Raw genomic sequence first — 27,524 nt, 5'->3', positions numbered from 1 at the left:
TCCAGACTATTGGAGAAAAGCGTCATATGTGAAGTTATCTTGGCACCTGTTCTTACAAAAATAGGTGAACCTTAATCTTGTTGAACATTTTGCAATTGTTTTATTTAACTGGCAGTTCCAGAAAAGCAGAAGACACAGGTGTAGGCAACCTAGTACACCCAATGAGTCAGATTTTGGGACCACCAGGATGTTTGTATAGAAACATGATATGAAAGCAAAAAGAGAACTTCACAGCTCAGATAGCAGTTCTACAGAAGCTCCACGCTGCACATGAAAGGCAGTCATATTTAGTTAAGAAATCTGATGTCATGCCTTTTGTCTTGTTTGGGAACTGATTTGGCATTTCTTATTTAGTTTAAAAGAATCATTAGGTTTATTTAGTGGGACAGAATCTTTCATTTTAGTATGAGGCAGAGTTGTATGGACTTCACTTCAATAGCACAATTGGAATAGGAAACAAAATTCACAAGCCTGAGAATCTCAGTTTTCTTTCTTTTCTTTGTTGTCTTCTTCTTCAAAAGAGAGAGAGAGAGTTTCTATACATTACTGGTGCAAAAGTAGACCTGAAAATGTGCAGACAATTCCTGGTAAAATCTCAAAATCCAGGAAGGTGCAAGAGGGGGTAGGGAGTTTGGTTTTGCCATATGTTTTATTTAAGTATAGTTTTAGTGTATTTTATGAATTGTCTTGAGCCAGTGACAGGCAGTATCTAAATTTTGATAGATAGGTAAATAAGTGATAGCTGGAACAGACTAAATTATGCACAATAAGCCAATGTGCATATGTGCTTATTGTCAAGTTTCAAGTATTGCCACAGACATGAACTAAAAAAGGGAAATGCCTGTCGTAAGATAGGCTGGCATTAGATGCTGTGCTATGAGACATGTGGCTGCTGACAAGAAGAGAAGGCCCACATCTAATTTCTCCACCAACTTATCATGGGAGCATCTAGCAGTAATCCAGAACACATGATGATGTCATATGCTTGCTTCATTTCATTGGCTACTCTTTGCAGGGCCAAGGAACTCAGAGCATAGTGATGTCATGTCACACTTCCTAGATTACTAGATGTGACATGTGGAGAGGAGGAAGAGATGCAATGCAGCTGCTTTCTGTGGAACCCATTCAGCTTTTGTAATGTGTAGTTTGTACCTCAATGCCAGACATCACAGGGTTCCAACTGGGAGCCCCAAGAACCAGATGTCACTTCCTTATTTGCTGCATCACCAAATCATCTGTAGGGACTTCCTACAAGGTAGCAAAACCTTCCAGTCAGAAGCCTCTTAGCCAGGAAATCAGGTAACTGTGGAGAACCCACTACCTTCAACTTTCTTCTCTATAACCTCTAGAACAGATGTGGGCACTACATGCCACTAGCAAAAAAATAAAAGTGGGCTGCCACCAAAATTAAGGCTACCGAACTTTAAAAAGGACCAATTTAGCTTGTTTTCAAGCTAAATTTCCCCTTTCTACAGCTTTTTAGCAAATCACTACCAAATTTTGGCGGCAAATCACCCCAATACACTTGTTGCTGCATCACCACATTCAGCAGCACAGCAGCAACAAGAGTGCAGCTCGTGGGGGAGCTGGTTCAGTAGGTGGAAGTGGCTGCTGGACCCCCAAAATTGCCCACCCCTCTTCTAGAGCCTGCTGCTGCTATTTAGTCATAGAAATTTATTGCCAACCATCTTCATTAGCTGATGTTTATGCTATTGCTTACCCATTCAGATTTATATTATGATGATCATCACAGACATTAATGTGGCACCAGGATATGGGAGATGAATGGGGCTGAGAGCTTGGGCAAAGAGCTGTTACGGACTCTACCTAAATTGTAAGAGATGGAATGGGTAAAACAAGAATTATCTAATGCTTCCTCTGATCTTTTTGGGTGCTCTGTGCAAACTAAGAATGGCACTGCTCTTGGGGCACTGGGCCCTTTGCCATGCTTGCAGCCCCAGCCATTGCCTGACCTCACCACCCTCTGGAGCTGGCCCCAAGAAACTTTGATTCCTCCAAGTTCCTATTAACATGCAGTATTTGGTGATCCACATGGATGTAAGTAATCACAGAAACTCACATCCCAGAATATTTCTCTAGATTTATGTGAGATGATGTGCCTCTGGTGTATGCTCATGACCTCATGATGTTGGACCTCAAACACAAGAAGTAATAAAGAAAAGTACCCCCAAGAAGGTGCAGACTGCTTTTACCTAGCCACTGAGTGCTTGCAGCCTATCTTCATTAAGGATGTATGAGAATTTCTTTTTTGCTTGCAAAACATGCAAGTATGCCCTGTTTGAAGCCTTGAATGCGAGCATATGTCCACTGAAAATATTTGCAAATTGTTGAACATGTGCTCGCGTTCATCTTGTTCTTCATTCCGAGCTTGATTTGTGCAAATTTCCTCAATAAACTGAATCAGCCCCACTTTAGTCTATGGAAGAAATTTGCACAAATTAGGAAATCTGCACAAATTTGGGAAGATTTGTGTAAGTCTCCTGTTTGATTGCTGCTCAATTTGTGCAAATCTCCCATTTGTGCCAAGTGAACAGCGATCACAAATGTGAACGGAATCTGGCACAAAGCGAGCAGCGAGATGATGTTTTGAGAATCCCAGCATTCTTGAACATCGCTTGTTCACCTGCCCCTAGTCTTCATATAGTTACTTAAAGAGGAGCGATTCCAGAGCAGTCTGTCAGACTCACTGGAAAAAATAGCAGCAGTAGCAGCTATTTGAAATTATTCACTCATAGGCTGTTATTTCGATCCCACCAGTAAACTTTATACTGGTTCCAGACCCTACCCACTCATTTGCAACACTGCAGAGCAATGCCATTATCGGTGGGCGGAACTGCATGCTATGGGGCAAATGTGGGGCTCCCCATGCCATGTTTAACTCATAACTCTAATGAAGAAGCTGAGGGTGTATCTCCAGGGGAGAACTGGCAGAAAGAGGAAAGTTTACACCGTTTTGCAATCGCTGAGACTGCAAGGTTGGACTAGAAACTATGTACAAATGTTTGTGTGGACTGCCATTAGTTAGGCAAAATTAGAGTGATGTACCCAGGTCCTTCCTTCTAACTAGAAGGTAAGGCAAAAAAAACAAACCCCAAGCCCAAATGTTTTGCTTGTTTCTATAAAGTCAATATGGTAAATAATTGTCAAAGACAGTTACTTTTGAATGGATTTGGATTTTCTTCATTCTGTGCAAAATCTCAGGAGGCATTCAGTAGGAAATAATTGTCTTTATCTAAAGGTCACAAACTCTGGCCTGATACAAGCAACCAATAGCGAGGTTATCTACTACATGCAGATTAACTTGATTATCTGTATAGAAGAAAGCATAGTGTGATTTCCCCTCCCACATCCACCCCTTTACATTCCAATGTGTGGTAAAGGTTTTGGGACTTATTAAGTGGAAAGGCTTCCCCACATTAACCACTTGGTAAATTGATCATCTATATTAGTAATCTGTGGCAGGTGACATCTCATGGGGAAGGTAAAGCTAGAGTCTCATGACTAGAGTTGTCATTTTAAGGAACAGTGTACCTTCCATGATTTTTCTTCGTAGTTTCCAGATTTTAATTTTAGGATTTTTATCCCAAGTAATATTTATATATTTTGAAAAGAGTTAAATATTTGCAGTTTTGTAATGTATTTTATCTGCTCTGATAGGAACACTTTTTAATATATAAATAAAACTGATATTTTATTACAGACTAAGTAAACTAGAATACGTTAAGCAGAAATGGAAAGGCTGCTGTAGGGATTGTGACAGCCTTTTTTATGGCACAAACCATCAATCTAGTATCACTGGGCCCTGGAAGAGCCTCCTTTGAAATTATATATACAGGCATTTTGGTAGCCTGTGCGTTGGCAATGGGTATCAGGATGTTATTCCCAAAGGAATAGAGTTTGTCTTGCTGGCCCTACCACATTCCAGTGAGAATAATTTATATTAATTTTAGGCCATTAGGCCATTATATTTTATTCAAACACAAGTGGTAAATGGCTGATCTTTTCATTAAGCACGATTTATTTACAGGTTTTCGTTTCTTCTTGAGATGTTAAAAAGGGGGAAAAAGCTGTTTCCCTGATATGAGGTATATCTGACAAAGACAACTAGCTTTGTAGTAACTCCCAGCGAGCCAAGTTAGTCTCTTGCAGCAAAAACAACAAGCAGTCTTATAGCACCTTAAAGACGAAGGGGTTTTCCAGATGAGGCTTTTATTGTGTAATGACCCTGCCGCAAGTACGTAATTTTACGGTGGGTCCAGATGTCATCTTTTATTTGTGACCCTCCTGTGTTTTCTTACCACTTCTTCCATCTTTTTTTCTTTCTACAGACATCCATTAAGGAGGGAGATATGAAATAGGTACACAATGTCTTTTGATTGGTAGCCTAAGGAGCTATCTGTTTGGAAGCACCATAACACATTTGCAGCATCAGCACATATTGGGAGCAGGGAAAGAGCGGGGATGAATTGGCCACATGTAGTGAGGAGTGGGTTAGAAATGGCCACAGCTTTTATTGGCTATGGCTTACAGAATTTGGCATGGCATAGGGCACAGATCCGGACATCAGGCAGCCTCTGCAACATGTTGGGATTGTGGCAGATGAATCATTGTGGAAAAGGTTCCCCGAATGTAGAAAGTTTGAAAAATGCTGCTCTGTTTCATGGTAAACACATTTCTGTTCTAGATAAACTATCTTCCCTGTCCAGGACATTTTGGCATGTTCCATTGCATTAATGCCTCTAGGAAAATACTCATATTCAGTGTCATAATTTTCATTGGTATGACAATGTTCAATTTTCAGTAGTATGTCAATGTTTGGCCAAAAGGTACTGACTAAACCCTCAGACATGTAAACCATCTAAAAATATCCTCAACCTTAGTTGCAACAGAGTATTTCAGATAAAAGGAAAAACCCGTATTTCTTAATCCCTTTTCTGGGCAAAGTAAAGAAGTTGGAGATGTATTGTGAATGATTACATTCACAGGTTCAGTTTAAAAGCAGAAAAATGGTGATTCACACACAACATTTTCTGTACAGTATTGTATGGAATACTGGTACAGAGTAAATGTTATACATTTTATATGTATTTTATTTAAAAACCTTTCTGTCTTGCCTTTCAGTAAAATATCTTTGAAAACAGTTAACAACAACAACAAAAAGAAATATGGGCACACAAGCTAATAGTGGATTTGTTTTATTTATTTTGTTTCTATCCCACCTTTTTACATGGAAGCGTAAAACAACAGCGACAGATCATAAAGTATAAAGTAATGAACACAAAATAATGATAAAATAGTAAACAGTAACAGTTAAATGATAAAATAGTAAAGAGCAGCAGTTAAAAAATTAAAGAGGCCAAATTAAGAGAACACTTGCTGGAATAAAATTTTCTTCACTGCCTGGTGAAAGGCGAGCAGAGAGAGGGCCAAGCACACATCCCTAGCATGTCAGTCTATAACTGAGATGTTTTATACCACTTTAACACTCATGGTTTCTCCCAAAGAATCCTGGCAATTGCAGGGTATTGAGAATTCTGTTAGAAAACAAGTAGGACCTGCAACAAAATGTTGCAGTGTGAAGTTCTCCTGTTTAGGGTTCCACCCAGCCAGCCATGCCCTTTCCACACTCCATTCCATTGCCCCCCCAGTTTTCTGTTCCCTGCCCCAACAGTCAGTTCATATTCCATGACTACTGAGCATGCTGTTTTAGGAAGGTTGCCCACTAGTTTTTTTAAAAGATTTTTTTGTACTTCTGTAAACCTTCCCCAAACCTGATACCTCCCCATTGTTTGTGGATTTATCTGTTTATTAAGGGCAGGCCCAAAGCAGGCGTTGCTTGCTGATATATATCCCTTTCGTTGGATGTAGAAGTTTTAGACTTCCTGACCTAGATCCATATGCACTGACATTCATTACTGGATTTAGGAAAAATTGAATTTTTACTTGTATTTATCTTCCCCCTTTACATCATATAAATGAAATTATAACCTTCTGGGATAATTTAGAGCAGTATATACTTAATATGGGAATGATCTATCCTTCAGCCTCTTGTTTAATGGGAACTTAAATGCAAGCTGTGAAACAAATGATTCAACACTGATAGCTTCAAACCACGAGCATTGGGGAGAGTTAATAGATTTTCATTCTGCTTTTATTAGACAGTCTAAGGACATTGGCATTAATTACTCAGGAGCCTGCTTGATGCATCTTTTTAGATGCATGGGCCTCAAGATCTTAAATGGCAGTGTACCTACAGATAAATTGGGATAATTTACATGCATCTCCTCCCATTGAAGGAGTGTCATTGATTATGTATTAGTGTCTGAAACAATGTTCCATTTAGTAAAGTATTTTGCTATTGGTGATTGAACAAATAGTGATCACCTCCCACTGTGTGTTTTTTTCACACTGCCAGGGAGTGAGAGCAGATTTAAATCTCAAGTTCTTATTGAGGATACTTAATACTTGGTGATATCTACCTATGAGAATTTCTCCAAATTTCTTTTGGAAAAATTATCAGTCAGGACTAAGCTATGTAGTTATCAAAATCCAAGTAAATATAAGCACAAGTTCAATGCAGATTGTGTTTCTCTCAGAAATTAGTGAAGGGCAATCTATGGGTTTTATAGACATGAGAATGCTAGGCTCCTTCCAAAATGTTATTATCAGTTGAGGAAAGATGATAACGCCCTTCTGAAGGACAAAAAGAGAAAAACTGTACCAGACACATGGCTTCTACTTTTCAACGCTTCTCCTTCTAATGATAGCTGAAGTTTCTGGAGAATTGTGTCAGGAGGTCTGGGTAATTATTCAGAAAGTCAAGTATGTACGATGCCAACAAAAGTTTGGGAAACCCATTTTATATGCTATATATAATGATCCATCAAATTCTATGGTGGCTAACACACTAGAGGATTCTGACAAATTACCAACTTGGCAGCCAGTTTCTGTTAAGGAAGTAGAGCAGCTGTTTCTCTTGTTAAGAAGTGGGAAAGCACCTAGTCCTGGCTACACCACCACTCCCATTAATAAAACCTAATATAAACTGGTGGGCAGCAATGCTAGCAACTTTGTTTACATGTATTAATCGATCTGGGATTATTCCAGATTTGTGGAAGAAAGCTATAGTTGTTCTCATATTTTTAAAAGGAGCACAGTCTGATCCATGTAACTATCACCCAAGCAGTTTATTATCAGTTGTTGGGAAAATCTATGCAAAAACAAAAGTTTCAGTCTTGATTTTTCAAATTTAAAATGTTAGGTATAAAACAATCTGGTTTTAGATCTGGACAGTTTGTTCTTGACCACTGCATGGTGTTATCATTCCTAGCTGGAAAGTATTCTCCCAGGGACCTGGTCAGAAACTTTTTGTTGCCTTTATAGATCTTTAAGTGGCCTTTGATCTTATCCCTAGAAACTTGTTATGGGAGAAGTTTAAAAATTCTTCAGTTGATAAGAGGAAACTTTTTCTAATTAAATAATTACATTCAGCAACAACTTCAACAACTTAGATGTGGTCCAAATTGGGTAATAACTAAGGCTATCTTATTTATTTATTTATTTATTTATTTATAGCCCGCCTTTTTTCTTCCTTAAGGAACCTAAGCAGCGTACATAATCCTCCTCCTCCATTTTATCCTCACAGCAACAACCTTGTGAGGTGAGTTGGGCTGAGAGTCTGTGACTGGCCCAAAGTCACCCAGTGAGCTTCCATGGCCGAGTGGGGACTAGAACCCGGATCTCCCGACTCCCAGTCCAACACTCTAGCCACTCTAGCCACTGGCACTACTTGAGGTATAAGACAAGGCTGTGTCTTAGCACCCACTTCATTTAATCTATCTCTGAATGACCTAGTTCCTTTATTAAATTCAGTTGATTCTCATGCCCCCAAACAAGCTGCCACACAGGTACCATTGTTGCTATATGCTGATGACTCTGTCTTATTGTCACAATCAAAGCTGGAACTATATAGATTTTCTATATACAAAAACTTCCCATTTTTGTATGTATGTATGTATTTCATTTCTATACCACCCAATAGCCGAAGCTCTCTGGGCAGTTCACAAAAATTAAAACCAAGAAGGACACAATAAAACAATATAAAATATATAAAACATTAAAACCACAGTATAACAATACAACCAGACGAAAACCAGAATAAAACCTAGCAACACTGCAGTAATTTAAAATACAGATTTAAAACAGCAAAGCTAAAAGTCTAGAAAGTTAAAATGCTAAAATGCCTGGGAAAATAAAAAGATCTTCACCTGGCACCAGAAAGAATACAATGTAGGTTCCAGGCGAACCTCACTAGGGAGCTCATTCCACAGCCGGGGTGCAACAGCAGAAAAAGCCCTCCTCCTAGTAGCCACCCGCCCCACTTCCTTTGGCAGGGGCTCACGGAGAAGGGCCGCTGAGGATGAGCTTAAGGTCCGGGCAGGCACATATGGGAGGAGGCGATCCTTCAGGTAACCTGGCCCCAAGCCGTTAAGGACTTTGAATGTTAACACCAGCACCTTGAATCGGGCCCGGAAATGGACTGGCAGCCAGTGCAGCCGGAAAAGTACTGGCATAATATGAGCTCGCAGGCCAGTCCCTGTTAACAATCTTGCTGCCCTATTTTGGACCAGCTGAAGTTTCCGGACCGTTTTCAAAGGCAGCCCCACGTATAACGCATTGCAGTAATCCAGACGAGAAGTTATCAGAGCATGGATAACTGTAGCTAGGCTATCTCTGTCCAGATAAGGGTATAGTTGGTATACCAGCCTAAGCTGATAAAAAGTGCTCTGTGCCTCAAGTGACAGTTCCGGATCCAAGAGCACCCCCAAACTACAAACATGATCCTTTAGGGGGAGTGCAACCCCCTCCAGAACAGGTTGAATATCACCTAGCCGGGCAGACGAACCACCCACTAACAGTACCTCCGTCTTGTCTGGGTTGAGTTTCAGTTTATTGGCCCTCATCCAGTCCATTACCGTGCCCAGGCACTGATTCAGAACAGCCACTGCCTCATCTGGGTTTGATGAGAAAGGGAGGTAGAGCTGGGTGTCATCCGCATATTGATGGCACCTCAGCCCACACCTCCGGATAACCTCCCCCAGCAGTTTCATGTAGATGTTAAACATCATGGGGGATAAAATAGAGCCCTGTGGAACCCCATGGCATAATTTCCATGGCACAGAGCAATAATCCCCCAGCACCACCTTCTGGAGTCAGCCATCCAAGTAGGAGCGGAACCACAGCAGTGCAGTGCCTCCAACTCCCAACCCAGACAACCTATCCAGAAGGATACCATGGTGGATGTTTGTAATGTTTTTTGTATAATTTATAACTAAACTATTATCAATATCTTAGCCTTTACAAAACCTAGAAAATGATATATCTGGGCTCTCAGTGGAAATCCAATTGAACAAGTGCATTATTATAAGTACCTTGGTATTTATTTTCATCATACTTTAAAATGGAACCTTCAAAGATCTTCTGCGCTTTTGGCACATAATAGCCTAGCAGCTCTGCAAAGATTCTATTTCTCAAATGGTGGTCTATTAATACATATGGCTTTACAGCTACTTTGTACTAAGATTATAACAGCGCTTTTATATGGGGTTCAAAGATTCCAGTCACTTTTCCTCAGGTGGTCCCTAGGTGTGTAGCTAATGCATCGTTGTGCTTGAAAACTAGATTAAACTCCATAACATGTACAGCTTGGACATTTACTTTATCTAGCTGGATTAAATCTTGTTTTGACCAACAGGACTCTTGCTACAGTTCTATGATCTGGCAAGACTCATATAGAAGTACCCGGTTGAAGGGCTTCTCCACACGGGGCTTATACCGTGCTATCAAGATTGCATACTCACAGAAGTTTGCAGTTCCTTTTGTTATGGATGAGGGACTATCTATAGTTCAGTATTTTGAGAGCATTTAGTTATCTTTTTACCACCTAATAGTAGGTAGATAAAATACTTCTAAACAAAGTATACATCTAGGATTGTGGGTTGCAATCCAGGTTTTGTACTAATAGGATTTAGTACAGGAAAATCCTTTTTTGATCCATGTTTTATTTTTATTAGAAATATGCTTATAACAGAACATTAAAATATATTGTACATATAAAAATTTGCTCGTTTCTGTTGTTAAACAGAGCTCTGTTAAAGATCCTTAGATCTTAATAGCTTAACAATACAGTCAGGGCCAGAAATGTTGGAGCAAGGATAACTGTTTTGATAGTTGGCCTCTGTATACCACCACACTGAAGTTGAAAGGAAACACCCAGATGGGAGCCAAGTCAGGACTTCCAGCTATAATTCAAGGGGTTTGACAAAAGTGGGGCACGAACCATTCAGGAAGTACAGCCAGTGGCATACACACACACCCATCGTTGGGGGCTCATAAGTAATGGAATGAATGGCTGACAAGCAGCTGCATGGCCAGGTGTAGCCTGTTTCCTGGGTACCCCATGACCAATCAAGCAGATAAAAGGCCTGGAGGTGGTTCTGAGTGTTACATTTGCATTTGGTAGCTGTGCACTGGAACTCCCAACATGAAGTCCAAAGAGGTGTCCATGCGAGTGAAGGAGGCCATCATTAGGCTGAGGAAACAAAATAAACCCATCTGACAGATAGCAAAAACAGTGGAAGTGGCCAACACAACAGTTTGGAACATCCTGAAAAAGAAGGAATTAACTGGCAAGCTCAGCATCAGCAAAAGGCCTAGAAGACCACAGAAGACAACTAAAGTGGATGACTGCAGAATTCTGCTCATGGTGAAGAGGAACCCTTTCACAACATCTAGCCAGGTCAAGAACGCTCTTGCGGAGGTGGGCATGTCATTGTCAACATCTACAGTCAAGAGACGGCTTTATGAATGTAAATACAGAGGCTTCACAACAAGGCGCAAACCACTGGTAACGCTCAAGAACCGAAAGGCCAGATTAGCCTTTGCAAGCAAACCCCTAAAAGACAAAAGCCTGCCCAGTTCTGGAACAAGATTCGTTGGACTGATGAAACCAAGATTAACTTGTACCAGAATGATGGGAAGAGAAAAGTATGGAGAAGGAAAGACACAGCTCATGATCCAAAGCATACCACATCATCTGTCAAACATGGTGGAGGCAGTGTTATGGCATGGGCATGTATGGCTGCCAATTACGGGTGTATGAAACCCCGCTTACCTGGCTCCGCTAGGTTCCACTGGGGGGGGGAGGCGCTCCGTGCCTTCCCCTGGAATCCTGGCCGGCCAGCTCCGCTCCTCAGGGATCCCGCAGAGCCACTGGCCGGCTCCGCCAGCAGCCGGACATCCGTCCGCTGGCTAGCAGGGATGCAAATGGTGGCGGCCATAGCCACCGCCGTTTGCGTCCCTGTATTCAGCTGTGATAGGCTATGTAAAGACTTACGTAGTCTATCACATCTGGGTTAAAAAAACAAAAACAAAACGCGTACGCAAATGGCGGTGGCTACGGCCGCCGCCATTTGCGTTCCTTTTTTTTTTTAACCCAGACGTGATAGGCTACGTAAGTCTTTACGTAGCCTATCACGAATGGGGGGGTGGGGAACAGACTGCAAATGGTGGCGGCGGCAGCGGGTTGGAAGACCAGCCACCACCTCCGCCGAAGCCACCGCTGGAGCCGCCGCCATCCGGAACATCCACCCCAGGTAAGTCTCGTCCTGGGGGGAATCCGCGGGGGGCGGGGGGGTGGCAGGTCATTCCGCCACAGAGTTCGGGGGGCCGAATGCACTGGCATTTGGCCTCACCGGGATCTGTGGCGGAATTCTCTAACATCCCTACTGCCAATGGAACTGGGTCACTGGTGTTTATTGATGACCTGACTGCTGGTAAAAGCAGCAGGGTGAATTCTGAAGTGTATAGGGCTATACTTTCTGCTCAGATTCAACCGAATGCTGCCAAACTGATAGGATGCCGCTTCATATTGCAGATGGATAACGACCCAAAACATACAGCAAAAGCTACCCAAGAGTTTCTCCAGGCAAAGAAGTGGGATGTTCTTCAATGGCCAAGTCAGTCATCTGATCTCCACCCAATAGAGCATGCTTTTCACTTACTGAAGACAAGACTGAAGGCAGAAAGACCCACAAAGAAGCAGCAGCTGAAGGCAGCTGCAGTGAAGGCCTGGCAAAGCATCTCAAGGGAGGAAACTCAGCATTTGTTCACGTTCACGGGTTCCGGACTGCAAAGGATTTTCATCCAGGTATTAAAGGCGATCCTTATGTTTGAAATTATGTTGTTTTGTTCCATTACTTATGAGCCACCAATGTGGTATTGTACAGAGGCCGACTGCTAAAACAGTTATCCTTGCTCCAATATTTCTGGCCCTGAATGTAAATAGAACTTCTTAACCATTTTTTGTTCTTAGACTTCTAGTGTTAACACCTTAAAGGAAAGATCTCATTCTAAGTACCAAGCTCCCTATTCAATACTGAATAGATTGTTGAGCTGACAGGTACACAGGTGTGGTAAGCTTCTAAGAAGAAGCTCCCGCATTGTAAAATCAACACATATTTGTACCCTTTTTGTGTAGCAATTACCTCATAGCTAATATGATCTACTGTTCCATAAATTAGGGCACACAGTTTTATTTATTTCATTGTTATTAAACATTCTTTAAAAATTTGGAACATACATAAAAGACTTACATGTACACCTTTCAGGCTAGATAAGATCAATTTTGAATTATACCTTTGAGAAGATAGCTCTTTACCCAAAATTTGCCAATTAAACCTCCAACTATAATTTTTTTTAGACATCTATATATCAAGCTTTTTGATGCGTATACCTTACACAATATTGATAAGCGAAAACTTTAAGTACACCTTTGACCTGGAACATGACAGTCTCACACCTGTTCATTACTCAAACTTTTGGCCCAAGTTTTGGCCCAAGGCCTTTAAGCCAGCATATTCTCTTTGGATACCATCCAGGTCATCTTGACTATTATGTTTATGTCAGTTACCTAGAATTCATTTGAATCCTGCCTGTTTCTCTGTTTCTTCTCTTTAATACAATTTCCTACAATACTTCTTACGTATTTACATTTTCAGATACTTAACTATTCATAAATAATATTTAGCATTTGCATTTCATAATAAGACATCTTACATTGTTTTAAAAAGGTGGATTAGCATTTTTTCAATAGTTTTCCAAGCATGTCTAATAAAGCAAAGTCGGCTATTTCCTAAAATCCACAACACTTTACATGATGTCATCATGTAAATATGATGTAAACTCCCTCCCTCCCGCAGTTTATGACCTTTATCCTGCCTTTGTAAAGTGTGGGGAAAGTCTGTTTTTTCCTCTATTTAGCCCTGTGAAGCACTTCACTTCCTGGGTATACTTCCATAATGGCGCTATAACACTAGTGACTATAAAATGAAACATACAGAACTTGCCAAGAAATAAAAACAACACATATCAGCCTGTGTAAAGGAGCTGTTCTTCTTCATGGTGTCTGTGCATTACTCATATGGGCTCTGAGCCTGTGTGGAGCCTTGATTTGGGAAACTTCTAAAGCTGAGGATTGTTTTGGCAGGAACCCACCCCCACAGTCCCACAGCCTAGCGGGTTCCCACCCAGTCCCTTAGTTCTCTTTTGACTGTCTTGTTGGTTGCCTTGCACGGAACTTTGCTTCTGTTAGGAGTATTGTTAGTTGGCTGAGGTTTCTTCTCTTTTTCTTTTTGTTTCTTTTATCTTCTTGTTGTTTTTCTTCAATCTGAAACAACAACAACAACATTAGAATAGTTAGTGTCTTTTTGGCATCGCGTTCTTTGATCGCTGAAGGGCAGCTGCGGATGGCCCTAAAAGTGCATTTTTGTAAGGGTGTGAGCTGCGGTAACAAACTACCCCCCATGGATGGGCACACCCTGTGTCTTTTTTTGTTTGGGGGAAGCCTGTCCACACTGCCAAAGTTTCTCCAAGCAGGCATGTTGCAACCGCTTGGACTGTTTGAAAGCAGTTCTTTGGAAAAAAGGTGGTGGACACTCATAAAATGCCTGTGATGAAGGGTTCCGACCCTCCAGCCCAAATCAAGTCAATGTCTTCCCCTGCTCTTGCTTCTCCAGAGAGACTGGCTCTAAACATGGGCCACTCTGCCCAACCCACTCCCAGCCGCTCTTTAGCGGTTTCTGTGGCTAAGAAAATAGCCAAAAAGGCAAGAGTTCAAAAGCCTTCCTTAAAGGCGCAGAAGAAGAAAAATAAGACTAAAAAATCTAATGAGTCGCAGTCTAAGTCTTCTCTACTCCTCCTCTGCCTCTCTTGGATTTGCTGATACTGATACTGTGGCCTCAGTGCTGACAGCAAGACCAGCCCTCATGTCTTTGATGTCAGAGGGAGAGCTAAAGGATCCTTCACTGGCTCCAGAGGAGCGCCATTCTGATCCGTGAGCATGTTCTATCTTTTTTCCCAACCGTCCTACTGACTATTAAAATAGTCTTGGAAAGCACCATCGTCAATGACACCGACGTCAAAATGCCTTGAGTCTTTGTACTGCATTCAGGAGAAGGATGAGGGTTTTTTATTTACAGTCAGGGCCAGAAATATTGGAACAAGGATAACTGTTTTGACAGTTGGCCTCTGTAGACCACCACATTGAAGTTGAAAGGAAACACACCCAGATGGGAGCGAAGTCAGGACTTTCAGCTGTAATTCAAGGGGTTTGACAAAAGTGGGGCACTAACCACTCAGGGAGGACAGCCAGTGGCATACACACACCCCCATTGTTGGTGGCTCATAAGTAATGGAACAAAACAACATAATTTCAAACTTAAGGATCGCCTTTAATACCTGAATGAAAATCCTTTGCAGTCAATGACTGCCTGAAGTCTGGAACCTGTGGACATGACCAAATGCTGAGTTTCCTCCCTCGAGATGCTTTGCCAGGCCTTCCCTGCAGCTGCCTCCAGCTGCTGCTTGTTTGTGGGTCTTTCTGCCTTCAGTCTTGTCTTAAGTGAAAAGCATGCTCTATTGATTTGAGATCAGGTGACTGACTTGGCCACTGAAGAACATCCCACTTCTTTGCCTGGAGAAACTCTTGGGTAGCTTTTGCTGTATGTTTTGGGTCATTATCCATCTGCAATATGAAGCGGTGTCCTATCAGTTTGGCAGCATTCGGCTGAATCTGAGCAGAAAGTATAGCCCTATACACTTCAGAATTCACCTTGCTGCTTTTATCAGCAGTCAGGTCATCAATAAACACCAGTGACCCGGTTCCATTGGCAACCATACATGCCCATGCCATAACACTGCCTTCACCATGTTTGACAGATGATGTGGTAAGCTTTGGACCATCAGCTGTTCCTTTCCTTCCCCATACTTTTCTTTTCCCATCATTCTGGTACAAGTTAATCTTGGTTTCATCAGTCCAACGAATCTTGTTCCAGAACTGGGCTGGCTCTTTTAGGGGATTGTTGGCAAAGGCTAATCTGGCCTTTCGGTTCTTGAGCGTTACCAGTGGTTTGCACCTTGTTGTGAAGCCTCTGTATTTACATTCATAAAGCCGTCTCTTGACTGTAGATGTTGACAATGACATGCCCACCTCCGCAAGAGCATTCTTGACCTGGCTAGATGTTGTGAAAGGGTTCCTCTTCACCATGAGCAGAATTCTGCGGTCATCCCCTTTACTTGTCTTCTGTGGTCTGCCAGGCCTTTTGCTGTTGCTGAGCTTGCCAATTAATTTCTTCTTTTTCAGGATGTTCCAAACTGTTATACTGGCCACTCCCACTGTTTTTGCTATCTCTCTGATGGGTTTATTTTGTTTCCTCAGCCTAATGATGGCCTCCTTCACTCACATGGACACCTCTTTGGACCTCATGTTGAGAGTTCCAGTGAACAGCTACCAAATGCAAATGTAACACTCAGAACCACCTCCAGGCCTTTTATCTGCTTGATTGGTCATGGGGTACCCAGGAAACAGGCCACACCTGGCCATGCAGCTGCTTGTCAGCCATTTGTTCCATTACTTATGAGCCACCAATGATGGGTGTGTGTGTATGCCACTGGCTGTACTTCCTGAATGGTTCGTGCCTCAGTTTTGTCAAACCCCTTGAATTACAGTTGGAACTCCTGACTTCGCTCCTATCTGGGTGTGTTTCCTTTCAACTTCAATGTGGTGGTGTACAGAGGCCAACTGCCAAAACAGTTATCCTTGTTCTGATATTTCTGGCCCTGACTGTACACATCCCCATTCAAGTTCTATTCTTGTGGAGTCCTCCCAGGGCAAATCGCAGAGGATACATGCCTCACCAGCAGATAAGGAAGGTCAGAGGCTTGATCTTTTAGGAAGGCACATTTATTTTGCAGTGATAGACCTCAAAGATGCCTACTTTCATATTGCAATGGAGAACTCTCATCAGAAATACCTCAGGTTCATCATTGGTACCGACATATTCCAATTCCGAGTTTTAACATTTGGCTTGGCCACCACACCAAGGGTGTTCATGATGTGTATGGTGGTGGTATGTGCATATCTTCAAGTCTGAAGTGTTGAAATCTATCTTTACCTGGATGACTGGTTTCTAGTCACATCACTGAAGAGTCATCTGATGCAATCAATAGTGATAGTTCGAAATCCCCTGAGTTCATTGGGCCTTTGCATAAATGAAGAGAAGTCCAAGATGGCTCCAACTCAAGTAATACAGTTTATAGGGACAATGTTGGACTCAGTAGCAGCTCGCAGTTGCCTGCCACGGATCAGGCACAAACATTGATTGACCTAGCTGGTGGCCACGTTGTACAAGGGGGAAGAAACCACAGCATTTACCATTCAGCACCTATTTGGGCTTATGCCCTCAACTGTCTGCGTTATGGAATAGGCTCACCTTCAGATGTGAACTCTACAAGGATGGTTTCTTCATGTATTTGTCGGTACCATGAATATACACAAGTTGGATATACACAACTTGCTTCAAGGCATGCCTTTTGTTTGTCCAACTCCATCATGAATACCATGGACACAATGCATTGCGGCCCTCTGCAAATTCAGGTCCGAGGGAGAGAAATGAATGCATATTAACCCTCTCAAGCTTCTGGCTGAAAAGAAAGCTCTTTCCACCTTCCAAGTTGATCTTTGGGGGAGACGGATCCAAGTACTTACAGACAACACTGCAGAACTTTGGTATCTCAACAAGGAAGGGGGAATGTGTTCCTCCAGTCTTGTGACAATGACAATAGACATTTTTAATTGGGCTATCTCATGGGGAATACAGCTCTCCACCCTTCACATCGCGGGTACAGATAATGTCCTGGTGGATTCATGAGCAGAACTTACTTGTTAACTCACAAATGGGAGTTGGCTCCATCCATGTTCCATTGCCTGTTCCTTTGATGGAGGACTCCTCCAGTAGATCTATTTGCAGCAGCACAGAATGCAGTCTGCATGAGGTTGTGCTTGAGAGCAGGAGTGGGCAAATCCTCCCTAGGGGATGCATTTTTGATTCCATGGACAGGGACCTTCTTTTATGTCTTCCTTCCATTCGCATTGTTGACGAGGGTGATAATGCGTATTTCGGAAGAAGCCACTAACTGCATATTGATTGCACCTTGGTGGCCTCAGCAAGATTGGATTGCTCTGCTTCTCAAACTCTCCAAGACTCAGTTCATCCACCTGCCGTCGATATCAGACCTACTCATCGAGGACTGAGGCCACATTCAAGATCCCGACTTGGCGACACTCAGGTTGACAGCGTGGAGAATCCAGTGATAGTAAAAGAATTGTCTGCAGATGTGCACCATGTATTGGATGCTGCTACAGAACCATCTGTGAGAAAATCCTGTACTGCCAAATGGAAGGTTTTTGCCGATTTTACAAAAGCTAAGGGGGTAGATCCAGTTCGGTGTCCAGTGGACTTGGTCCTTGAATTTCTCTCTTCTCTTTTAAAGAAAGGGCTAATGGCCTCTTCGATCTGAGTTCATTTAGTAGCAGTATTGGCAAATCACCACCCAGTACAGGGGTTGTTGATCTTCATACATCCAATGGCTCATCAGTCTTTAAAGGGAATCAAAAACCTTGCACCCCCCATTCGATTGCTGGTGCCACATTGGAGCTTATTGGTAATCCTCAAGGCTCTGACTATGAGAACCACTTGCGTCTGTCGATCTCTGGCTCCTATCCTGGAAAGTTGCCTTCTTAGTGGCAATTACCTCAGCATGGAAGTCAAGTGAGGTGTGTGCACTAAAGACTGATCCACCGTATCTAGTATTCTATAGGGACAAGGTGGTGATATCTCCAGATCTATCATTTCTTCCAAAGGTGGTGTCAGGTTTCCACCTTAATTAGGACATTATTCTGCTGTCATTCTTTTGGCCTCCTTCCTCTCCGATAGAGAAAGTGCTGGATGTCCATAGGTCTCTGGCATTCTACAAGGCTAGGACAGAGAACTTTTGAAGTTTACAGCATCTCTTTGTGCATTATGGGGGTCCCAAAAAGGATCACCTGTATTGTTGCAAAGACTGGCTGCGTGAATTGTGCATACCATCAAGTTGGCATACCGATTTTGCCGGCCTTGAATTATCGGGCCCAATCAAGGCTCATTCTACTTGAAGAGTATCCGCATCGACAGATTTTGGGAGAGGGGTCTCCTTGCTGGACCTTTGTAAAGCTGCAACTTGGTCCAAGCCTTCGATGTTCATCACCCGTTACAGGCTGGATGTTTGAGCCTGAGAGGACCGCCAGTTCGGCTGGGCTGTTCTATCACTGCTACTACAATAAGACATTGCTATGCATCGACCCACCTCTGGTAAGTTAGCTTGTCAGTCGCCCATATGTGTGATGCACAGAGACCACAAAGAAGAAAGGCAGATTGCTTACCTGTAACTGTAATTCTTTGAGCAGCCATCTGTGCATTCACACAACCCACCCACCGTCCCCATTCCGGTGTCAATGTCGATATCAATGTTGGTACCAAGGTGTGATTTTTCCCGTGGGTTCAAAGTGATCTCAAGGAACTGAGGGACTGGGGAGAAACCTGCTAGGCATGCGCAGTGGGGCAGTGGGGGAGCGTTCCTGCCAAAATGATCCTCAGCTTTGGAAGTTTCCTGAATTGAGGTGCCGCACCGGTGCAGAGCCCATATGTGTGAATGCACAGATGACCACTCAAAGAACTACAGTTACAGTTACCTGCCTATCTTAATCCCACAAAGAATCCAGAGGCAGAAGCCCCAGTAAGGATGTGGGATTTTAGTCTTGTGTGGTGAAGCCCAAAGGCCGTACGCTGTAAAATAATGTAAATTGTTATTTCTCTTTTTGAACTTTATTCTTTGGGCAGGGAAAAGGCAAAAGAAGTTATTTTGTTATGATTGTACTGAATGGCAAAATTTGATATCCCTGGCAGCTAAATTTTGTTCTCCTATTTTTGGCATTTAGTTCCCAGTTGGGAGCAAAGGGGCTAATTATCTAAAAAAAAGTTCATGTTTATAAGCCTGAGGAATGCTTTACCATCTGCCAAGTTACAGAGGAGATTCAACAAGGATTCTTCATTGCAACCTACAGTTCAGGGATTTAGAGACTATGATGCATGTTTTATTATATTGCAATTTCTATTGGATATATTAGGAGAGAACTGATTGTGCCTTTATTATCTAAGTTTCCTGGCAGAGGCAATCTGTTCTATCTATCTGTTTAGCTGACACCGTTCATGTAGTTATGAATGGTCATTCGTAGTTAGTCATGTAGTTTAATAATAGTTACTGGAAAAGTTGCTAAAAAAAATTTTGTTGCAATTAAGTTGGGAGCTCAGTTAACCTGTTTTTTATTTGCTCAGCATGTATGATACACTGTTCTGTATGTCTTCATATATGTATGTTGTTGCTCTACGTATGTTTTTGTAAATATGTGTGTTAGTGTTACCTGAACCAATGGCTTGAGGGGCCTGGGGAAAAAAAGTCAGTATCTCAAAAACAGGAGCCCTGGCTCTGACTTGGGTCTTAAAGTGTTTTAGCGCTAATTAAAATATTAATTAAAAAGACTAGGGCATCTGTGATCAGATCACTGTCTGGAAGTCTGCAACAGACAGACACCTGTTTTTTGTTCCCTAATATATATTCTGAGGTTAATCCTTAAAAAAAAAAAACACCCTTCAGCTAATCCAAACTGGCCAGTCCTTTTGTAATATAAGTCAAGAGTCATTAAGAAGATGGAAACAACCTCTAAGTAAATTTCTGATTGGTCACCTAGATCACTGATATCAAAGGTGGGGCTGCTGTCACCACTGGACAAAATGATGATCCTTGGGCATCAAAGGGCTGACTCTTACTGGTCTCAAATTCCCATATACAGGTGAAGCTCGTATCAGGAGTCCAAAGATTCTCTCCCTCAGTCCATGTTCTCTGCAAGGAACTCTGTACTTCCTCTGAAACCCAAGAGGTAGGTAACAGGTATCTGGCTAAGTTAGATTGACTTTCAGCAGTAAGCCTCTGTGTGTGATTGTGTTGCTTCACCTTTTTCTTCCTCCCCCCTCCACTTTTCCAAAATAAATTCCTTTATATACAATGGACATTGGGCTTATTTGATTTTAAAACTATTTCTCAGGAATTTCTCAATAGATTCTTCTGCATGTACTAAGATTGCATGGGTGTTAAGCTACCCCTTGAGTTCCAAGGATAGTTCACAAGGTTCTATAAGATTTGGTGTTCTCAGGGCTTTGACTAAGTAAATACAGAGTACCATATTTTTAATGTTATTTATTAATTTATTAGTAGATTTAAAAAAATGTACAATGACAAACACACACATCAAATTTAAATCTGGTTGTTGACAGAGGGTAGTACATTTAGGGAGCAATCCTATGGCCGCTAGGTGAGTAGTGGGTCCTGCAAGCGCACAGGCACAATCGGATACTACCCATGGACTTGAGCCACCTGCCAGTTTCCATGGCATTGCATCGTTATCATACTTGGTAATTTCCTTACCATTAAGAAGGAAATAGCTTCTCAAGTTGGGATGAGGAGGGTTTCCAGGCATGACAAAAGAACCAAAGTTGTGGGCTAGGGTCTTAGATTAGAGTGACACACAGCTTGAGTTTCTGATACCAAACAGAAATCTGTCATCAGCCATGACTCTCTATGAACACAGATAGGGATGCTGTTGTGTAGCTGCATCTCTATGGTAGAAGCTCTATATGGCAATTAGGGGGTGAGGTGGGAAACCTGTTCAGAGCCAGTGTGGTGTAGTGACTAGAGTGTTGGATTGGGAGTCGGGAGATCTGGGTTCTAGTCCCCACTCAGTCATGGAAGCTCACTGGGTGACTTTGGGCCAGTCACAGACTCTCAGCCCAAACTACTTCACAGGGTTGTTGTTGTTGTGAGGATAAAATGGAAAGGAGGAGGATGATTATGTATGGTAACCTTGAGGAAAAAAGGCGGGATATAAATGTAATAAATAAATAAATTTAATAGCCAAAATGTCAATAAAAACTGTTTGGGACAGCATCATCTTGGACAGGGGTAGAAAAAAGGGGCAAAGGATAAGCATGTGCTTAATGGAGGAATCCAAAGGGGAATAAGGAAAGTTTTAATTGTTCTCAGGGGAATAAGGAAAGTTTTAATTGTTCTCATTATGAAACACAGGCTGCTGTGAAGAAACTGAGGAAGCCCCATTAACTGAGAAAGCACATGTTAATAAATCCAAAGAGGACAGCTGCCATGTGATGAAATGGAGCAATGTGCAGAAGGTTTCCCTACATAACTGGTTTATTTGAGGATGGTATGGCCAAATATCTTACAATACTATGCATAACCAAAGAGCAAGCACAATGGGTGTGATCTTTGAGGGCTAGAATATTTTGAGGAAATGGTGTGTCTCAGGCAATTCACAAAGGAGGCAGTGGGGAAGATACTTGATGAACTTTAATTGGTGGTCCTGTCATAGTGTCCTGGCTGTAGCGAAGGGCAGGTCAGATTTGGGAGGGGACAAAGGTAACTGAGAGTCATTTAGACAGAGAATAAAGACTAGGTATGAGGAAGGAATAAGAAAGATTTGCCAGTGACAGGAGAATATGGTTGAGAATGCAAACGATTGCTTCCAGAATTGGAGCCAGGCTGGGAGAAAGGATTCTGGGACAATGAACCGTGGGAAGGTAAGGAGAGAGAGGTGTTTTTTTTTAAACTCCCGTCACTCATGCACGTTTGATTTTAAAATTAGACCCCACTTTACATGTTAGCTGATGCATGAAGAAGAAAACCTTGACACAGGTTAAACAGCTGATGCATGAAGAAAAAAACATGGTTCTTTCCTTCATGTCTAGGCTGGTCCTGATTATGGGCAGAGTCCAACGGTAACCCACTGATTCTGCTGTGCAAGCAGCACCCACCACTTGTGCAACGGAGATGTCATGCTTCCAGGGGCAACACGAAACAAGTGGAATGGGGCAGGCCAACGGAGCTTGCATAAGGGAGCTCCACTAAAAAGTCAGTTTCTCCTGGGCACCTATACAGTGAACAACAACAAAATGAATAAATGTGAAGGAAAAAGGAAATAATACCGAGTAATGAGTTTGCATTACTAGGTTTGCACATATTCCGTGTGGGCTTTGAACATAAAACATAAAATGATTGTTTAAGCATGCATACAAACTTTCATTCTGGTATTTCAGTCTACAAAGCAGATACCACATTACAATATACTTTGCATTCCCATCACGCTTAGAAAATGGGTGCAGGGGGCAAGGTGGTATGTGAACTTGAAATATGAAATTATATGCTGAATATGTGTACCACATTTCAGTCCAATATCTCAATATTCAAGAAAATTATCGTATAGCAGACAAACAAATGAAATACTGGATGGGCAAGTAAAACTACAGACTTCACTTTTGCTTGGGCAACTATGTTAAATGTCATGGCTTCCTCAAAGGAATTGTGGGAACTCCAGTTGGTGAAGTCCTGAGCATTCTTTGCTAGAAATCCCAGCCCTCTCCAAACTACATTTTCCAGGGTTCCCTGGAAGGTTAAGTTGTTTCCAAAGAGAAACACACAATTTCCATAGCAACAGATCCAAATGACCTTTGCAGATGTGACTCTTTTTCTTTTCATATGATACCTGCTCTTGGGCAAGGCCCATTAATTTCAATGGGGCTTGTGTAGGAAAAGCTCCCAGCAGAACTGGAAATGTGTAATACATGTTGTAAGAAATGATTCCATCTACTAGAGTCCTAGGGGTTGCACAGAAACAGTATTGAATGGATTGTACTTAGATTAGTAGCAGAAAAATTAAAATGAAGGCTGTTGTGGATCAGTGCCAATTCCTATGTCATAAATAAGGAAATTGGCAAAAATAGTATTTCCATTGTTTGTGGGGGGTTTTCTCTGTTAACACAATTTCACTTGCACAACCTTTTCCTGAACCTGAAAAGTAAATGATTTAGATACTGAGTGGATGCAAATTCCCCCACAGGTATTTTCACATGACATAAATGAATGTTCATGTCAAATATTGACACAGATAGTTTTTTTTTTTTAAGCAAAAAGATCAAATGCATATTTCAAGATAGGAGTTAAATTGAAGCCCTCCCATTGGAAAGCAGCCTTGAAATCTGTCAGACCACCTAACATTGATCTAAAGCAGCAGCTTATACAGCAAAATATTTTATACAGGGCACATTGGACTGATTGAAACGCCTGGGGATTTCAGTGTTGGAAGTGTAACAATCTGCAGGCTAATCTAGAGCATAAGTTATGAAGTTGCCTGACAGTGATGCCTTTCTGGCTTCCGGTCCTAACCAGGATCAACATGCTCCTGGAAACCTCACGGATCCATATAAAAGATGCCCATGCCTTACTGGGATTACATTCCAGGCAAATGGGACTTGGCAGAGGGACATGCTGCATGGTTTAGTAAGTCCACACTAACTGCTGAGTGTATTCTACAACACTGGAAGGCAATTATAACCCTAAATATAAACTACTGGGTTCCAGATCTGTTGACCTTAGCCGCTCATGAAAAGGTATATTTAAAGAAATTACTAAAAGAAAAGAAATTCCTACTATGATGGCAAAATTTTCTTGAATTATATGCAGAGTAATATAATTGACCGCAAAAGCAGTGCAGGCCAGCAAAGAGATGTGCATGACACAACCTTTTTATTTTATTAAAGGGATACAGGAGTGCCCCTTTAGTTAAGGTGGGTCGCAAAACAAAGGTTCTGCCATTATAAGCCTCAAAATTCTACTGCTTATAAAAATGACACCTGTTGATATAATAACTTGATTCTTGGCATCTATGATCTACCTGATGAGTTCTACAATTGTACAAAATTTCAAACTGAAAAATTGCCACAGGTACAGCAAGTTTGAACTGTGGTGCTGGAGAAGACTCTTACGAGTCCCCTGGACTGCAAGGAGGTCAAATCAGTCCATCCTAAAGGAAATCAACCCTGAGTGCTCATTGGAAGGACAGATACTGAAGCTGAAGCTCAAATATTTTGGCCACCTAATGCGAAGAGAAAACTCTCTGGAAAAGACCCTGATGCTGGGAAAGACTGAAGGCAAAAGGAGAAGGGGACGACAGAGGATGAGATGGCTAGATAGCATCACCGATGCAATGAATATGAACTTGAGCACACTCCGGGAGAGAGCGCAGGACAGGAAGGCCTGGCATGCTATGGTCCATGGGGTCACGAAGAGTCGGACATGACTGAACGACTGAACAACAACAAGTTCAGAAATGCTGAAAACTAGCACGTTTGTACTTCTTACTCCAAGCTGTGCCTTAGGGTATCATTTATTTCTTTCAAATTTGGGTGCAAATTACTGATGTCCTTTCTTCAGGTTTGTCAAGGAGATGCACCTTTCATGGGTTTGGTGAAGTTTTGAGCAGTGGTTCAAATATTGTTAAAGCTTTTCTGTCCCAATAAAAGCCTATGGCAGCAACTGTCTGGCACGCTCAGTTTTATTCTGAAGTTAGAATGCTGCCAATAGTCCAATGTTTTGAGTGGAATTCCAGTGTTTATGTCAGCATTCTGATAGTGGGGGAGGGGTAGCAGGAAACTGTCAACTGAGATACCTTAAGTAATTTTGAAGGCTGAATCACTTTCACTGATCTAGACCGTCCCTTTTAAAATTATAATTTAGCACAAAGAAGCCCTCTGATCTCAAAAGCTGGCTCCCTACATTATGAGTTTTGGTTATTCCTAATAAAAGTATTGCCCTACTATTATGCTTTTGATTTGTTCTAATTAGCAAACATGATTACCTGTATTTATTGATTCTTTGAGGTATACACATAAAAAAGTAAGCGTGCACCTTGAAATTAAATCATAATTAACATTAGTTTAGTATTTATAATCCCATATATCATATAGGTTGACCCACAAGAAAGCAGATCCAAATACCTTGGGGAGAAGTTTCCTTTTAAAAAACCAGGGTGTCAGGGTTCCCCTTTATGATCTGGGTCCCCTGAGCAACTCCTCTTGCCTCCTTAAGAGTCCAACCTTCCTTCTTTTACCATCCTTTTTCCAGTAATGTGGGGTTTAGGGTGTAGATGTGAGGTGATTGACACTCTAGACACAGGGTTTAACCACAACAGTTTACTGGTAAATTAAGGGCACAATCCTATAAGGATAGTCAGCCTCCTCCAACCTCGGAGGTGGCTGACTGTCCAATGCAGGGCGGGTGGCACATGGAGGGGATCCTGTCCTCTGCACTCCAGCCACCCCGCATTTGTGGCTAGACAGCTGATTTTGACTGTCTAGCTGGGGACTTGGAGTGGGAAGGGGGAGGCTGCATGGCGCATAGGAAGCACCGTAATGACACTTCCGTGGTCTCCGCCCCTCCTCACAGAATGCCCCCTTTTCACCTGCTCTGTGGTTACAAGCACAGAGATGGGGAAGAACTGTGCTGCCTACGAGGCAGTGGGGGAGGGCGTGAGGAGCGTGTTTTCGGTTTTGCAGAAACCGAAAAATCATATAGCTGTCTAGGCACTGTCTACTGGCCATAGGATAGCTTTCTAAAGCAAGCAAATCACATCTAAAGGTATTTACCGAATAGAGCTGAATGATACAAAAGGCCTTAAGAGAAAATAAGTTACGAAACACAAGTTCCTTTACCTTAGCTGAATTTAAGACTTCTCCAGGCTGCTTCTTCCTGTTGTGTCTTGTGCTCTGGTTTCTCTGATTCTCCTCGTACTGTTCTGGTCTTTCTGAAAGCACTGCTTCACACGTGAAGAAATGAAACTTAACTGGGGAAACTGAAACCTCCCTCTCAACAAAAACTCCAAGCCACTAGGCCTGATCTTTTTTCCCTTTGCCTCTATAGGCCTCAAACCTTCACACATGGAAATTCAATTATCAAAAAACCTGCCAGTTTAAGACCAGAGTTAAGGCTGTCTCGTGTTGGCTAAAGTTCCACAAAGGTAGGAAATTGGAAGGTAAGACTGATGCCTTAAATGAGGTGCCCTGTAATCAGTTATGCTGTTGTGCGGTGTCACAAATTGTGCTTGCTGACAACTTACCTTCCATGCACCCACACTTTTCTTTAGTCTTTCAGGCCCAAATCCAGATGGAGAGGTTGGTGTGCCTGGGACCAGCAAAGATGCCCCTTGTTGTCCTGGTCCTGTATGCAAATTGTAAGCAAGCACAATTTCTGACATTGAGCAACATCACATCTGGCTCTGAAGGTTCTGGCTTCTCCTCCAAGGATGATTCCAGTTGGAGGAATGACACCTGGAGGCATGACATATGAAGCCTTTACTCTTTAAATACAAAATGATAGAGAGAAGGGAGGGGAAAACATAAAGGAGAGGGAATAGGGTGCAGGGCAGGAGGGGAAGGATTTTACTGTTTGTATTGGAAAATTTAAAAAATCTAATAATCTGTTAATAACAATAACAAAAAAGTTAGGGCTAATCCAATTTAGAATGTCCTTCATAGAACATTGCACTCTTCACCCTAAGCAGGAAGATGCTCCAGAGCAGTTTTACACAGTCAGTTTCCTTGTAAGGAAGGAATACTGAAGCCTTGTAGTATTTTTATAACATCGGGTTGTTTCCTCTTATACAAGCTGAGAAGGGAGGGGGAGCAAAGTTATTGCCACACCTTGACACAGGTTAAACAGCTGATGCATGAAGAAAAAAACATGGTTCTTTCCTTCATGTCTAGGCTGGTCCTGATTATGGGCAGAGTCCAATGGTAACCCACTGATTCTGCTGTGCAAGCAGCACCCACCACTTGTGCAATGGAGATGTCATGCTTCCAGGGGCAACACGAAACAAGTGGAATGGGGCAGGCCAACGGAGCTTGCATAAGGGAGCTCCACTAAAAAGTCAGTTTCTCCTGGGCACCTATACAGTGAACAACAACAAAATGAATAAATGTGAGGGGGAAAGGAAATAATGCCGTATTCGGCCTGCTGACCAGTAGTTCATCCTTTGTCCAAAAACTGCATGATGACTTCAAAAAGTTTGGCTGTTTTGTAAGGACCACGGGATGATGTAGAGATGCACTATTAATATCTCTTAATATTTCATACATTTTATTGAAACTGGTTGGCATATCTTATTTTGT

The 27,524-nt window shown here is 42.1% G+C and overlaps 1 long non-coding RNA gene across 1 annotated transcript in view; it reads left to right on the top strand.

The window, feature by feature from the left end:
- LOC146344263 (uncharacterized) overlaps positions 1 to 24,899 on the top strand; it is a 42,625-nt gene extending 17,726 nt beyond the window's left edge. Inside the window, exons 3-5 of the long non-coding RNA XR_014792600.1 lie at positions 20,306 to 20,392; positions 21,595 to 21,730; positions 24,304 to 24,899. This is a non-coding gene — a long non-coding RNA (uncharacterized LOC146344263). The remainder of the gene's footprint in view (positions 1 to 20,305; positions 20,393 to 21,594; positions 21,731 to 24,303) is intronic.
- Positions 24,900 to 27,524: the final 2,625 nt, after the last annotated feature.

This window comes from Heloderma suspectum, chromosome 5 (genome assembly GCF_057233095.1).
Source record: "Heloderma suspectum isolate Gila_16-S chromosome 5, 16-S_ref, whole genome shotgun sequence".
Taxonomy (NCBI): domain Eukaryota; kingdom Metazoa; phylum Chordata; class Lepidosauria; order Squamata; family Helodermatidae; genus Heloderma; species Heloderma suspectum.
The sequence above is the reverse complement of the archived record's forward strand: the minus strand, read 5'-3'. Positions and strand labels throughout refer to the sequence as shown.